Genomic DNA, 15,697 nt, shown 5'->3' on the forward strand with positions numbered 1-15,697 from the left:
TCATGCCTGTAATCCCATCACTCTGGGAGGCCAAGGCAGGTGGATTACCCAAGCTCAGGAGTTCAAGACCAGTCTGAGCAAGAGTGAGACCCTGTCTCTATTAAAAATAGAAAAAACTAGGCAGGCATTGTGGCAGGTGTGTGTAGTCCCAGCTACTCAGGAGGCTTAGGCAAGAGGATGGCTTGAGTCCAGGAGTTTGAGGTTGCTGTGAGTTATGATGACACTATGGCACTCTACCAAAGGCAATGAGATTCTGTCTCAAAAAAAAAAAAGAAAGAAAGAAAGAAAGGAGAAAAAGAAAAAAGAAAGCACAGCATTTTCCCCCATTTCAAGCTGACGGTGATGAATAGAACCTAGGGATCATGTCATAGCTTGGAGAAAGCATTCTAAATGGGGAGGTGTAGAGTAGAGCTTTGGGGTCTCCTGCCCCACCCTGCCTGGCTAAGCATCATTTAGTGTGTGCCTTCATACGGCACTGAGAAGTGTAGTATCAGCTACCAGTCTTCCCTCCAAAATCAGAAATTCCTCCTCTCCAAGGGTTAGGATCTCTAGGCTGAGTGTGAAAGGCAGGTAAACATCCAAGCCCTGGGCACTGAGAAAGACTGAAGTCCCTCTCACTCCCCTCCCCAGGCCCCCTTCCCTGCCACACAACCTCACCCTGCTCCACGTGGCCTCACCTCTCCAAGCAGCCAGCCTTTAGGAAGGGGTTGCTGTACATGAAGAAAGGCTGTTACAGGCACCCCCAAATCCTACAGCATCAGGGACAGATGGAATCCTCAGCATCCCTAGCCTCTTGCAGATTTCAGGATGTTTACAGTAAGCATGTCAGCTGGGTAGGAGCTTCTGTTTGAAAAAGTGAGTCAAGACCAGCCATTGTGCCTCCATCTGTCAAATCCACTATCCCTTCAGAACAGGGGAGTGGGAACATAAGTTAATGAGACAAGCATGGCGTTGAGGGCAGGGTGGCTTTGGGTTCCAGCCTGACTCTTCAGTCACTGGGACGGTGACTTTAGGTAACCTACAAGACCTAAAACAAAAAATAGCTTCATTGAGATATAATTCATATGTCATACCATTCACCCATTAAGAGTATACAATCCAATGGCTCTCAGTATGTCCACAGACTTGTGCAATTATCACAATCAATTTTGGAGCATTTTCATCATCCAAGAAAGAAACTCCATAATCATGAGTAGTACCTTCATCAGTGCTACGATGATAGCATCCCAAGGCCAGTCTGCTGGTCCAAGAAGGGTTGAGGACATCTGGAGCAGAACAGTCATCCCACCCAGCCCAGCCTCTGTAAACAGCCCTTGGCCCACACCCAGTTGCGTGAGCTAAAAAAGTATTTATTGTTGTGTGTCGCTGAGGCTGCTGCTTATTTGTTACACAGCATGATTGTGGCAATAGCTAGCTAGTAGCAAGTCATGAAGGAATGATTTATGAATGAAAGAATAAAAGGGTATCTGAACTGATTCTCCAAAGATATGTAGGAAGGAGCCACACTGGGTAAGAGGGGTATTCCAGGTGTTAGCAGGGAGAGAGGAAAGACTCAGTGGTACAAGACAGGAAGGCAAGGCTGAGGAATGACAGGTGGCGGGCCAGCAAGATCAGAGCATGCCTGCTGGGGAGAACTAAGGCTTGAATGACCCAGTTATTTGGTTGAATCGTGGCGGGCCCTATGCAGTACCCTTTTATAAAGTCACTAGTCTCACTCATGAGGTCTCCACCCTCATAATCTAATCACTTCCCAAAGGTCCTCCTCCACCTCCAAATACCATCAAGTTGGGGATTAGGTCTCAATATACATTGGGACACAAACTTTCAGGCTATAGGGGGTGGGGAGGTCATGTCACATGTGGGTTGTGCAGAATGTTATGTGGAGACTCGGCTGTTTAAGCAGTGACCTGGCCAGAGTTTTATTCATCAGAGGAGGACAGGCCCTGTAGCCAAATGGTCTGAGGTCAGGTGACAGCTCAAGTCATTACTAGGTTGCTGTGCAACCTGGGGCTAGCTGATTAATCTCTCTTTGCCTCAGTTTCTTTATCTATAAATAGAGGTGACAAAGGTACCTACTTCATAGGATTGTTGTAAAGATTTAATGAATTAATAGTAGGTGAGTGCTCAGACGCATGCCTGGTGTCCTCCTCTCTAAGCTGTTCACTGTTCTCTCTGTTCTCCTTCTCCTTCTTTTAAACCACTCAAAAATGGTGTATTGAGCCCCTACTGCATGCAGGCACTCTGTTGGGGACTGCAGTCCCTGAGGCCTGCCTCAGGAACCACATAGACTGGGAAGGAGGATGTGAGTGGGGGGTGGGGAGCCTCTGGGGGCTCCCAGGGAAGCACCAACTCAGATTTCCATTAGATAGAAAAACCTGGTCTTGTTTGCCCTTTATATTATATTCCTCAGTGGCTCCCAGTCACCCACAGGTTTATCCAAACTCCCTAAACTGGCTCATACAACCCCCTGTGACTAGGAGATTGGACCTGTTCTCTTCCTGGCCTCACTGGCTGCCATGGTCCCCCTGCTCAGCCCTGTTCTTTCCTCCCTGAAGTGCTTCTTTATCTCCCACAATAGGTCCCACTTGGTGTCACCTCCAAGTTTTTGCAGAGGTGTCCCCTGTTCTGTGTCATTTGTCCTTATAGCACATTCCCCCCACCACCACCTTGCATGGCCGGAACCAGCGTCTTCAGTATCTCACTCTTCCCTCGCTGTTTGATAACTGCTAGTTTTCTTACTTATGTCCCCCATTGACTTTCAGCCTCTTGACTGTGGGGATGAGGTCTGTCTTACCCACTCCTGCGATTGAAGCCCTGGTGCGAATAGTGCCTGCACCAGGGCAAAGCCCCATTCACATTTGTGGCGATGGATTGAGTGGGCTCAAAGTTCCCACAGAGAGTGGCCTCCCCTGCAGACCTGGGTTTCAGCATCATCTAGCCTGTTCCTGAAATAGACCCAATCCCTATCTTCCTTCTTACATATCTTAAACATACCATAACTCAAAATAGAGTTTGACAGTGGTGGCTCCTACATGGAAGAAAAGAACATCTTTCTAGAGAAATCCACCCATTATCAGTAGCATGAGCCAGGAGCTCGCGAAATCTCCATAAGGACCCTCGGAGATGCTGCTTGCCGTTTGACAGCCAGAAAACAGAGCCCCCAAAGAGCAGAGTAACTGCCCAAGTCTTACTGCTAGTTACGTGGCAAAGCCAGGGTGGGACCTAGGCCCAACCCGGGAGCTTCTCGTTTCTGTGTCTCTATCTTGGGGCTAATGGCCATGCCCACAGGATACCCTCTGCCGGGGAAGAGCCTCAGTGAGAAAACTGCCTCATTATCTGGCCCTTTAAAACCATTTTGAGACTAACTCCCTGAATAGTTTTCTTCAAAGACAAAGAGGAAAGCGCAGAGCAGACTGAAGGGTGGTAGGGTCTCGGCAAGTCAAATTTCTGCCATTCTTGCTTTGGGGGTTGGTGAAGTCCCCGGCGACGTGTAGCAGATCCCGTGCATTCCAGCGAGCGTGTAATGAAAACAGCCTGGTCTCTCTATGTGGGTCCACAGGAGTGTGGGGCTCTCTCAAAAGTCAACTTATGTTATTTCTCAGCCACTCCAAGAAAACCAAATCAGGCCGTCTCCGGAAAAAGTGAGGGGCCACCATGGTAGGCGCCCTTCCTTTGGGCTGGATTCCCATCCCACGAAACTCCATGTGAGATGCCCTTGGGAATCATTCATTGTTTGGAATTTAAACATCTCATACTTTTCCTAGACGTGGAGAAAGTATTTTTTAGGTATGCCAAGAATTAACCATCAAGGGCGTCTATTTAATTGTATTTGAAACAGAAGCTAATGTTGTTAGCACACCAGCTACATTTACGGATAACATGAGGGTGGGGGGGGGGAGGATTATAAAAAATAGGTAAGACTAGAACCCACTTTGAGCAGACCCACCTGGGAACAAAAGGGCTAAAATGGCCATTGTTACACCACATTCATCTTTGTGTTAGTAGGCAAGAAATCTAACTTTCTGTCTACATCCATTGTGTTGCTGGGACATCTTTGATCTCCCAACTCAGCAAGAATCCCAAAGGGAAGCTAAGCAGTGTTTTCGATTATTATCTTTAAAGTCTAAAATTCCTTAGGTGAAATTCAGTATGAAACGCATCCATGCAATGGGGAAGGTGAGTGGCTATGTCAACATCTGGGTCTTATTAAGGCACAGCTATTTTCACTAGGCAGTGAACTGGAGAAACCAAATTCCTTGATAAAGCTCGAAATTTCCAGGAACTGCTTGTAAAAGGCATTTCTTCTGTCTGGTTATTTTTCATAACACACAGCCCTGTGAGTTCCTGCCCAGCCAAGCCGTCGGGATAAAAGGCATTATCTGTTTGCCGAATTGTCTCTAAAGCCTTAACGCTCCGGTTCACTGTTCAGTTTTGACCTTTGTAGAGCACTGTGCAACTTACAACGCCTTCGTGTGCACCTCCCGCCTTTTGATCTCCACGGCAGCCCTGAGAGGGGCAGACACACATGCTTTCCTTAGTTCATAGTTGGAGAAACTGAGGCCAGCAGAGACCCTGTGTCTTGGATCAAGCTGATAGGACAATGCTTCTCACCTTCCAAGGAGCAGGTGAATCATCTGGGGATCCGGGTGAAATGAAAATTTGTTCCTAGTAGGTCTGGGGGGATCTAGGTTCTGCATTTGTAACAGCTCCCCAGTGACACAAATGCTACTGGTCCATGGACCACACCTTAAGTACTAAAGAAATCAAAGGCAGGTTTAGGACCCAAATGGAGTCTTGGGTTTCCAAGTCTATTATACTAAATCGTGTTGCAGAATCTGCCTATGTAAGGGTTGAGGTGTAAGTTTTACAGGCCCAGCTAATTTTTCTATTTTTAGTTAAGACAGGGTCTTACTCCTGCTCAGGCTGATCTTGAACTCCTGAGCTCAAGCAGTCCTCCTGCCTCAGCCCCGCAAAGTGTTAGAATTATAGGCATGAGGCACAGCACCCAGCCAAAGGGTTTATTCTTTAGAGCTAAATGAAGTCCTTTGGATTCTTTTATAGCAGAGCTATAAGAACTCCCAACCTAATCTCAGATTCTCCAGACACAAAATGGAAAAAGAATCTTCCCATTGCCCTTTACAGATTCACTTTTTCTCTTTTCTTTCATCAGCACTTTGATATTAACTCAAAGGAAGGAAAGAATCTGCTGACTTTATGTTTTCTTCGAATGGAAATTTCAAACAGTAAAAGAGGATAGGAAGAAAGATTGTCAACCAGGTAGAACCACAAGCATCAAAATTCTGTAACAATCGGGAATCCCCAGCAGATGAGCCCTTTGTAAATTCAGGAGGTCCACAACCGAGATAGGATGTTTGAGATGTAGCTTCTACTGTATTACAAACCTGACGTCCTGGCATATAGTCGTGACTTGGCACAAAACAAGAGCTCCTGCTATATATAACCGAGTATTAATCATTTGCCGTAATGTGGGAGCCGATGCTTTTATGCATGCTTTGGACGGTTGCTAACTGTGCTAGATTAACAAGACAGAACTGCCTGGGCTGACAGTCTGTGGGAGACAGAGGCACATAATTAAACGATTACAATACACTGTGTAAGCACAATGATAGGAGAGAGCAAACTGCTACAAAGTTTAAGCATTTTGATAGAATAATACTGAACTTGTGTACATTTAACAAAATAACCTCAAATTATAAAGATCAAAATTGATACAACTATAGGGAGAAATTGGCAAAACCATCATGTCAGTGATTCGTTGATCAAGCACATGAAAAAGTGAAAAAGACCAAAGACCTGAACAACCAGTCGGCAAATTTGATTTAAGGACATATCTAGAATTCTGCTTCCAATAACTAGAAAATGCATGTCTCAAACACACATGGCCCATTTACTGTAAAATTACAATGGAAGGCTGGGCGCAGTGGCTCACACCTGTAATCCTAGCACTCTGGGAGGCCAAAGCAGGTAGATCACCTCAGGTCAGGAGTTTGAGACCAGACTGATTAAGAGCAAGACCCTATCTCTACTAAAAATAGAAAAACTAGTTGGGCATTGTGGCAGGTGCCTGTAGTCCCAGCTACTTGGGAGGCTGAAGCAAGAGGATCACTTGAGCCCAAGAGTTTAAGGTTGCTGTGAACTATGACCCCACGACATTCTGCCAAAGGAATTAAAGTGAGACCCTGGCTCAAAAATTTAATTAATTAATTAATTTAATTACCATGGAATGTGTTAAAGAATAAGTCTCAATGGATTTCAAAAATTAGTGCTACATAGTAGATATGTTCAAATTGTTATGTAATACAATTAAGTTAGACACCAATAACAAAAAGAAAAATTTTAAAGCATACTGGGAATTTAAAAAATAAACTTATTAACCAAAAGGGAAATTTTAAAATACACAGAATTATAACAATAATACTACATACTAAAACTTAGGGTACAGTAAAAGCAATACTTCAAAAAAAGTGTACCCTTAAATTTTTATATTAGGAAAGAAGAAAGGCTTAAAATTAATGTGTTGAGTAACCAATTGAAACAGTTATAAAGAAAATAAAAAAATAACAACAACATAATAGAAAACAAAAACATAAGAAAAAGAGTCAACCAAGCTGAAAGTTTGTTCATTGAGAAGATTAAAGATGCAGATAAACCAGCAATAAGACCAATTAAAAAAAAATACAAATAAAAAAAGAACTTCATAGTGTATTCCCCCTTTATATTAGGAATGAGGGAATATAACTATCACACAGACTAGAAATGCTAAGTGAATATTTTTAATATTAATAAATTTAACTTTATATTAAATTAAAATGTAGTTTCAATAAATTTGAAAATATATAAATTCTTAGGGAAAAGTAAATAACCAAAACTGACCCAAGGAGAAATAGAAACCCTGTATAATCTTATAATCATTAAGGACATTTAATTGGCTGTGTAAATCCTTCTGAAAAGTAACATGGGGCCCAAATGATTTTCTAAACTTTCAAGGAATAGACCATTCAGATACTCAAATTCAAATTGCTTTCCCATGAAACAGAAAAGAAAAAACACTCTACAACTCATTTTATGAGGCCAATATAACACTGATACCAAACGCTGACAAAGAAGGTTTTAAAAAGAAAAATTATACACAAATCTTATTCATGAACACAGATGTGAAATTTCCAAACCAAATGGTAGCAAACTGACTCCGGCAGTGTGTTTAAAAACAATTTTTCTAAGTGTAATTTTGTGACTAGGCTGATCTAGCCAAGGAAATGCAAGGGTCATTTAACATCAGAAACTTTATAAATTTAATTCAACACACAAATAGACTAAAGGAGAAAACCCATATTCTAAGCCTGAGTCCCAGAAACAAAGACTAAAGTGTGAGTACTTTTCTGAGGAATAAGAGCCAAAGAGCAGGAGTGAGAGGTAATAAGAAAAAACAGCCAGAAAGGAGAAAACATTAACACAAAGATAAATTATCAAGCCACTTTTGTGTGAGTTACTATATTCCATAGGAATGCCCAAACTGCCATGTAAAATGCATCTCAGTACTGTCCACAGAGGGAAAGGACAAATCCTTTTTCTCAATGAATAAATTTTGGTAAGCGCTAAGGGTTCTCATACTGTCTCCCACTGTGGCTTCAGTAGGGAAGGGAAGAGGCATGGAGTGAGACCCAACTGAATCTCCAGACAAATACAGAGTAAGAGAGATTTGCAAGGTTACTAGATCTTTTCTCAGTTTTCTAAAACCATGTGCATGTCTACACAGCAGCAACAAAGAGTTAGAAAATGTAAATTTAAAGATATGGTTTACATTAACAGACAGTATCATATTTGGAATTTTTTTTTTTTTCTTTTCTGAGACACAGTCTCACTATGTCACCCTCTATAGAATGCCCTGGCATCACAGCTCACAGCAACCTCAAACTCTTGGGCTTAAGCGATTCTCTTGCCTCAGCCTCCCAAGTGTGGGACTACAGGCACCTGCCACAATGCCCGGCTATGTTTTATTGCAGTTGTCATTGTTGCTTAGCTGGCCTGGGTCAGGTTCGAACCCGCCAGCCTAGGTATATGTGGCTGGTGCCATAATCACTGTGCTACCGGCACCAAGACAAAAAATATGGAATGCTTCATGAATTTCCATGTCATCCTTGCACAGGGGCCATACTAATCTTCCCTGTATCGTGGAATTTTCTTAAAAATAATTCTAAGGTGAGGGTCATAGGCAATGTTGTAAATGAAATAGGACTAATTGTGTATTCACAACTGAATACACTGAATACAACTGAAGCTGAATGATAGGGACATTGGATAGGGACATTGGGCTGCAGAGTAGAATTCCAGTCAGGGTCACTTGAGGATGAGGACCCGTCCTGAGAAAGCTGTCATTAGGTGATTCTGCAGTGGTGTGAACCTCACAGTGGTACCCACACGGACCTGCCACCCCCTCCCCCAAGCTATATGGTGGAGCTACTGCTCCTGGGCTACACACCTTACCGCATGTGACTGCTGAATATCACAGGTGACTGTAACACAATGGTAAGCATTTATGTGTCTAAACATGTCTAAACATAGAAAAGAGATGGTAAAGATACAGTACAAAAGATTTAAAAAGATGGCACGCCTGTACAGGGCACTTTCCACGAAGGGAGCTTGCAGGACTGGGAGTGGCTCTGGGTAAGTCAGTGAGTGAGTGTCGGCTGAGTGTCCACTGCTCCAGACTTCGTAAACACTGCACACTGGGGCTACACTAAAATTTATTTAAACATTTTTCTTCATTTTATTCTCTTTTTTTCCCCTTCACTTTTTGGTTCAAAACTAAGACATAAATACACACGTTAACCTAGACCTACCCAGGGGTAGGGCTATCAAACTTTCACTAGGCAACAGGAATTTTTGAGCTTCCTTACAGCCTTATAGGACCACCACCAGGTGTGTGGTCTGCCGTTGATGGAAACGTCATTACATGGCGCAGGATGACAGTAATCCGAACTAAAGTGCCTCTGAGCACATCTTGGGTTTGGTCCTTGGGTTTATACAGAACAGGTCAAACACACACAACCACCCCCCTCAGAAAAACCAAGAGGGGCCTTAGACTACTGCGGCCATATCCTATTCTCAAAGAGAGGACAGACCTGGCACGTGGTAGGAAATTTACATGCTCAGAGTAACCTTGCTCAAGAGGAAAACAGACCTGTGGCAGGAAAAGGGTTGTTTAGGCCCCCTCGCAGCACAAAGTGTTCTTTTGCCGGGGAGGGGGCTGTTCTGGACCTTGCTGTTGTCTCGTTTCAGGCTCAACCTCAGTGCAAAGATTTCTTCACATGCAGATAACACCAGGCACAAACCCGGCCAGGAGACAGGCCATTGATGAAAGCAGTTTATCATCTGTGCCTGCCCACTTACCGAACTGAGAACCGTGCCCACCTCCCTGGAGCCCCAGTCCCATTAATTCTCTTGGTGTCAGTTGAGAACAAGGTGTTAGTGGATAAACTGCCTTGTTCTCAGATAAGAATGTAAGTAAGGTATTATACCCGGTGAGGAAACAGGGAAAGAGACAACTTTGGGTCAGAGAGGGAAAGGAGTGGAAGGCAACTGTAACTTCAGGCAACCTGGGTTTGAGTTCTGATTCTGCTCCCAATGAAACTGTGACGATGAATAAGCTGCTTGATTTCTCTAGTGATAGTGGTGTTCAAGCTCCCACCTCATAGTGAAGTCAAAGATCTAACACACATCTGATGTGCCATGTGCACACTACACATGGCAAAATGTGGTACTTACTGCCATCCTTCATAGACTGGGACTGTCACTATGGTTACCATCACCATCTCTTAGAGTTAGAGGCCCCTCCACAGTGTTCCCAAAGCCTATGACACAGATTTTTTATACTGTTCTACAAAAACAAGAACAGGGACAAGGACATGTTCTATGAATTTCCTGCACCTGCCGGGTGCCAGGGACAGCATCTGGCAGATAGAAAGTACTAAATTGTCATCAGTTGAGCACACTGCTGCCACTACAAATAACAACAGCTAACAATCGTGTACATTATTTCGTTTGAGCCTCACAATGAGCCTAGGAAGGGGGTAATACTACCCTTACTTTAAGGATATAGAATCTGAAGTTAGGTGACTTACCCAGGGTCACACAATTAGTGAATGGCTGAGCCAGTATGTGCTAAAAAATAACCACAGCTGACTCCAGGGCCATTGTTAACTAGTTACTGTATTACGCTTTGCCCCAGCTTGGCCTCAGATTTCTAGCTGTGAGATGGGATCACAGGAGTAAAGCGTTCATCTCAGGGGAGACTTGAAATCCTGGGAATGTGGACTACCCAAGACTTTCTTGGCAGCTTAGCTACTCTGAGTTGGGCTGTGCCTCCGAACCTCGCCCCAGCCCCCTTGAAAAATATCCCCAATTCTCAGGGGATATTTTAAACTCTAAGTTAAAGTTTGATTGTTCGTGCTTGTCTCTAATGAGCTTCCTATCTTAGAAGGGGAAAACAAAGGCTGTCTAGTAAATACAGCTGATTCGTAAGGCCTGAAATATCCCAAACTCCTAAGAGAGGAAAGCAAATGGTGAGTGAGGGTGTGCAGACTCACGCGGGGCAGTATAATAGGAGGAAGCTCTCGAGGAGTCGGTGCATTTCAGAGGAAGGCAGCATCCCCTGCCACAAAGCTGGGCTCCCTGCCCCTGGCCTTGGCTTAGCTGCTGGAAACACACCACAACAGGACAGCGTGTGACAATCGGTGGTGACACTTTCAAAACATCCTCTCCACATTCCACCACTGCTGGGGTTCTCATTCCAGTATGCTAGGGTGGGGGTGGGAGAGTGTCTACAAGAAATACCTGGTTTATTAAGAAATCCTTATTCCTTTAAGCCAAGAAATGCTACCAAGTCTCCACAATGGCCTGGCACCCGCCCAGCTTTGCTCTCTGAGCAGGACTCCTGAACGGCCACGTTCCCTGATGCTCTGTTTGTTCAGCAGCTCTACTGCCGAGGCCAGCAGCAGCTTTTCTACTTATTAGCATGTATTACGTGTCTGTCGGGCACCATGCGTTGTCGTAAGTTGTCTCAACTGTTATGACAACACAATCAACCAAGTTGCACATGGATCCCTAGTCTATAACCCATCATAACCCATATCCCCTCTTGAGAACAAATACTATGTAATTTTCCCTTCACTATCCTGAAATGAAATCCGTAGATAATGTACATGGCAGTGATTGCTCACTGCTCACCAAACCCAGCTCCTGCTCTGCCTGGGTGCCCCACCCTGGACGTCCCAGCCTCCCTTGCATTTAGGCAGTGCCACATAAATGACTTTTAGGCAGTGAATTTCAAGTGCCACGCCTCTGAAAATGCCCCTCTAGCAAAATTTAGGATCCAGATGACCTCAGAAGCCATGTTTTAAATATAGCAGAGTCTGATTGTGTGGACTCCAGCTTCTGAAAGGACTTTAAATGAGGGAGAAATTAACTTCTGTTGCTTAAGCCACTAAACTTTGGCAGCTTACTTTAATGGCTACTAGCATTGCCCTGACTAGTACAATATAACATGCTTCCATCTATCTACTCTCCCAATCCTGAATCAACACTATATTTCTTTACTATCATAAAGAACAGGAAGGAGGCTGGGCCTGGAATCAAGAGACTTTGGTTCTAGTCTAAACTCTGCCACTAAGTAGCTGAGTGGCAGGAGCCAAGTTCACCATCCTCTCTGGTTCTCTGCTTCTCTGACTGTGGAATAAAGGGCATTAGAGGTTATCTTTGAGGTCCATCCTACTTTGGTACTCCAGGACTCTACTGTCATCTCTAGTGGGACAGGGGCCGTGTCTACCCCAGACCCTGGACTCTGGGGTCTATTTAGTGGAAGGAATATGCACGTGGGTGTGTACGGGTGGGAGAGGAAGAGCCGTGCAGGGAAGACACAGGGAAGGGGTTGGGTAAACTCTGGGAGGATCACAACAGCGATCTTGTTGCCTACAAAGAAAGCATATGGCAGCTGACCTGTTGATATTTGGCAATTATAAGAGGACAAGACATGGGTCACGAATTTTATAGGTTGCATAATTATTCTCTCATTCAAGAAGTGACACGTGGGTGCTCACAAAACACTCTTTCTTTGTCTTTTGAGACAGTCTCACTCTGTAGCCCAAGGATAGAGTGCCATGGCCTCAACTTAGCTTACCTCAATCTCAAACTCCTGGGTTCAAGTAATCCTCCTGCCTCAGCCCCCTCAGTAGCTGGGATTGCACCCACCTGCCACCACACCCTGCTAATTTTTCTGTTCTTAGTAGAAACAGGGTCTCGCTCTTGTTCAAGCTGGTCTTAAACTCCTGAGCTCAAGCAATCCTCCCGCCTCAGCCTCCCAGAGTGCTGGGATAACAGCCCGGCCAACAAAACACTTCTTCAATAACAGAATTAGAGGAAGAGAAGCAGCTGGATTGGGTGAGCAGTGGGCCAACTATCCCCTTCCCTCTGCCTCCTCCTGCACAGATCTACCTCTCTCACCTGCACACACATAACTCTCCCACTAAATAGACTGCAAATGACAGGACCTTCTAGAAACTTCCATTTTTTCCATCCTTGCACATTCTGCTCCCACACCCTCCAGGCCCTCCCTGCCTGCCATCAATCTTTGTGACTCCTCTAGCTCCACTAAACGATCCCTCTCTTTAAGTCCTAAAATGCTAAATATTTATTTTAAGATAGAAGAAAATTAAAGCCTGCAATTAGCACATTTTTCCAACCCACTGTCCAACCCACTGCTATGTGCTGGAGCCAAGGACAAGCACTAGTAAAATTAACAAGGTTTATTAGACAAGAGAAGTCATTCAGAGCTGAGCTAATACAGCAACCACATGGAAGGTGCCCCTCCCTCCTAAGGCAGCTCTGTCAATCATCCCTTAAAGACCAATGACACTTTCCTCTGAAAGTCAAACTACATATATCACAAAAAGAGGGAGTTGGGAAGAGAGCTGGATTTCTAACCCAGCTTTAAGGCCTGTGAGCTGTGTGACCTTGAGCTAGTCAAGCAACCTCTCTGAGTCTCAGTTTCCCAATTGCAAAATAACAAAAACTTACCCAATACACTCCACAAGACTGTTATGACCATATCGATGCACATAGGATCTAACACACTAATATATGTAAAAGTGTTTTCTAAATTTGGAAAAGGTCTGTCTTTTTAGGTTAGTAGTTGACATTTTTCTCCTTTCTTCTTCTTTATCACCCCTGATGACTCTCACACATTCCTCTCACCCAGTCTTTGGAATAGGACAGTATTGGCCAAGTAGGAAACATGCCTTTCTCTAATTTGAACAATGATGTCATGAGGGTGTGCCAAGAGAGCCCTGTCCTGACCTGGGATACATAAAGAACAGCAGGAACCCAAGGGGTGCCAATATCCCCTGGGACCGGTGGGAAAGTCTTCCTGCAAAAAGGTATCATTTGAATTTCCTCTTGGAAAAGTTATTTGACAGGCCAATAACGTAAGACAAGGCCTTCCCAGAAAAGGAAAACTTATTGAGAAAACACGAAATGTGAAAGCATACAGTCAGTTTGGGAAATGGCAAGTTGGTTCTTCTGGCTGAAGCCCCAGGAAGGTTGAACAATGCTGAATTCTGGGAAGCTATTAGACATTTAGTCATTCATTTAGTGAGTGCCTCTGAGCACCCACTGGGTGCCAGGCCTTGAAAAGTTTTAAAAGTATTATTGAGATATTTACTCAGGAAGAAAATAAGATTCCATCTAATTGTGAACTTCCAAGAATCTTCTTCCTCAGTGCAACACCCAGACTTGTCTATGAGGTCTAAGGGGTGAAGATTACAGCTGGAGGTCAACAATGAGGTTCACCCAAACAATGCAGGCATCAGAGTATTCTCTGAGACTTCCACCAGTGAAACTCCCTTATGCAATGAATGGGGTGGATGGTAACCAAATACGGGAATAAGCCAAGAATACACTTTATTCCGGGTAGACTGGGTGTAACCTAGGAAGGCAGACTGAAAGAGTTTCATGTGTGGAAATTCACCCTGATGTGTTGTACCGGGTCTGGAGAAAGACTAAGGAAAGAGCAGCGGACAAGCACATCAAAACCCACACTAGGGAAGCAAGAAGTTGGCATGGCCATCTGAGCGCCCCCCAGTGGGGAAAGAGCTCCACATTTACCACTCAGCACCACCATTAGTGTCACTTGGGAGCTGGGTAGAGATGCATCATTGGAGGCCCCTCCTGGAGATCCCACCAACTCAGAAGCTACCTTTTCATAAGCTCCCTCAAAGATATGTCTGCATATTGTATTTTAAAAATCGTGACTCTGAACTTTCTTCTGCAAAGGGTCAGGGAGTAATTATCTTGGGCTTATCAGGCCTCACTCTCAGTATTGCTGTTGGACCCACAGACAAAATACAAATGAGTGTAGCTGTGTATTAATAAAACTTTACTTCTAGACACTGAAACTTGAATTTCTTTTCATTTTCACATATCACAAAATAGTATTCTTTTTATTTTTTTCAGCCATTTAAAAATGTATGGACCATAGAGAAACAGGTAGTGGGGTCATATTTACCCTACGGGTCATAGTTTGCCAACTCCTGCTCTAGACCACAGAATAGAGAGAGTATCTATGCCAAGTCAGGTACCTTCCCTGGATCTAACACTTTCTACTAGTTCTCTTTGCATATCCCTTAAATGTGATGCTGGTTTGCACATTAATCTCCCGCTCCCAGTTAATATGAGTCAGTCCACAAAAGTCTCTCCTGCTGTGCTGATAAATCAGGTCTCTGCAGTCATAAGACTGAAGGCCAGAGAGAAGAATCTGGTAAAGCCACAAAGGTAAAGACCTCCCTATGAAGCCTGTGAGTGGAGAATCAGCTGCCTTCCCCAGCAAGAGCCCTCCACTGCCAAACATCTTGTACTATTTAAACTAGCACAAAGATACTTAGGCTGCCTTACAGGTCAACTCCCACCAAAACGGAAGAGACACAGACACCAGGGCCTTCCAAACTGATAGCATCTAAATTACAAAAATGTAAGCAGCTTTTAAAACCAAAACTTATCCTCAAAAGTAGTTTCTGTGGGTTTTTAAAAATATATATATATAGTTGCTTCTTATAAATTATTTTTGGGGAAAACAGTTCAGCTACCAATATGAAAAAACTCTGGAAACCTCTGTTTCAGAATAGCTTATCTAATTTCAGTTCAGACCCTCTTTCTGAACACTATGATGATGCCAGCTCAGGTAGAACTATACTGTATTATTATATGACTGTGACACTCTGGAGGTTCAAACCATTGTGTCATGGGGTCCTCTTCTTTCCTTTTAACAAATGCACAGAAAAAGTATTTTCTCACATGATGAAAGAGGTACTACTGGGCCTAGGGCTTTACAAGCTAGTAAGTTAGCTGCTACGGTTTCACTGATACTGACAGAAGACACAAAACCCCTGGGTCAAAGACAAAGAGTGTTATTACTCACAGCACAGCAAGCAGCACACGCAGCAGCCCATTTGTGTCGGTTCCTCTGACCCCCAGTTCCCATGGTGGCATCACAGTAAGACCCAGATGGATGCTTCACTTTCAGTGAATCTTCATCACAGCTAAGGAACACTGAGCTTAGGAAACCCACCACTTTTATAGAAAGCAGTAAGCCAGACTGCTTTTTGTTTTGCAGAGAGCTATCACTTCA

The 15,697-nt window shown here is 43.9% G+C and overlaps 1 non-coding gene across 1 annotated transcript; it reads right to left on the minus strand.

The window, feature by feature from the left end:
- Positions 1–8,122: 8,122 nt before the first annotated feature.
- LOC111723030 lies at positions 8,123–8,231 on the minus strand. The gene has a single exon (XR_002771662.1). It is a non-coding gene; the product is annotated as a U6 spliceosomal RNA (small nuclear RNA).
- Between the last annotated feature and the right edge of the window lie 7,466 nt (positions 8,232–15,697).

This window comes from Otolemur garnettii, unplaced genomic scaffold (genome assembly GCF_000181295.1).
Source record: "Otolemur garnettii isolate 467f Iridium unplaced genomic scaffold, OtoGar3 scaffold00007, whole genome shotgun sequence".
In the NCBI taxonomy this organism is placed as follows: domain Eukaryota; kingdom Metazoa; phylum Chordata; class Mammalia; order Primates; family Galagidae; genus Otolemur; species Otolemur garnettii.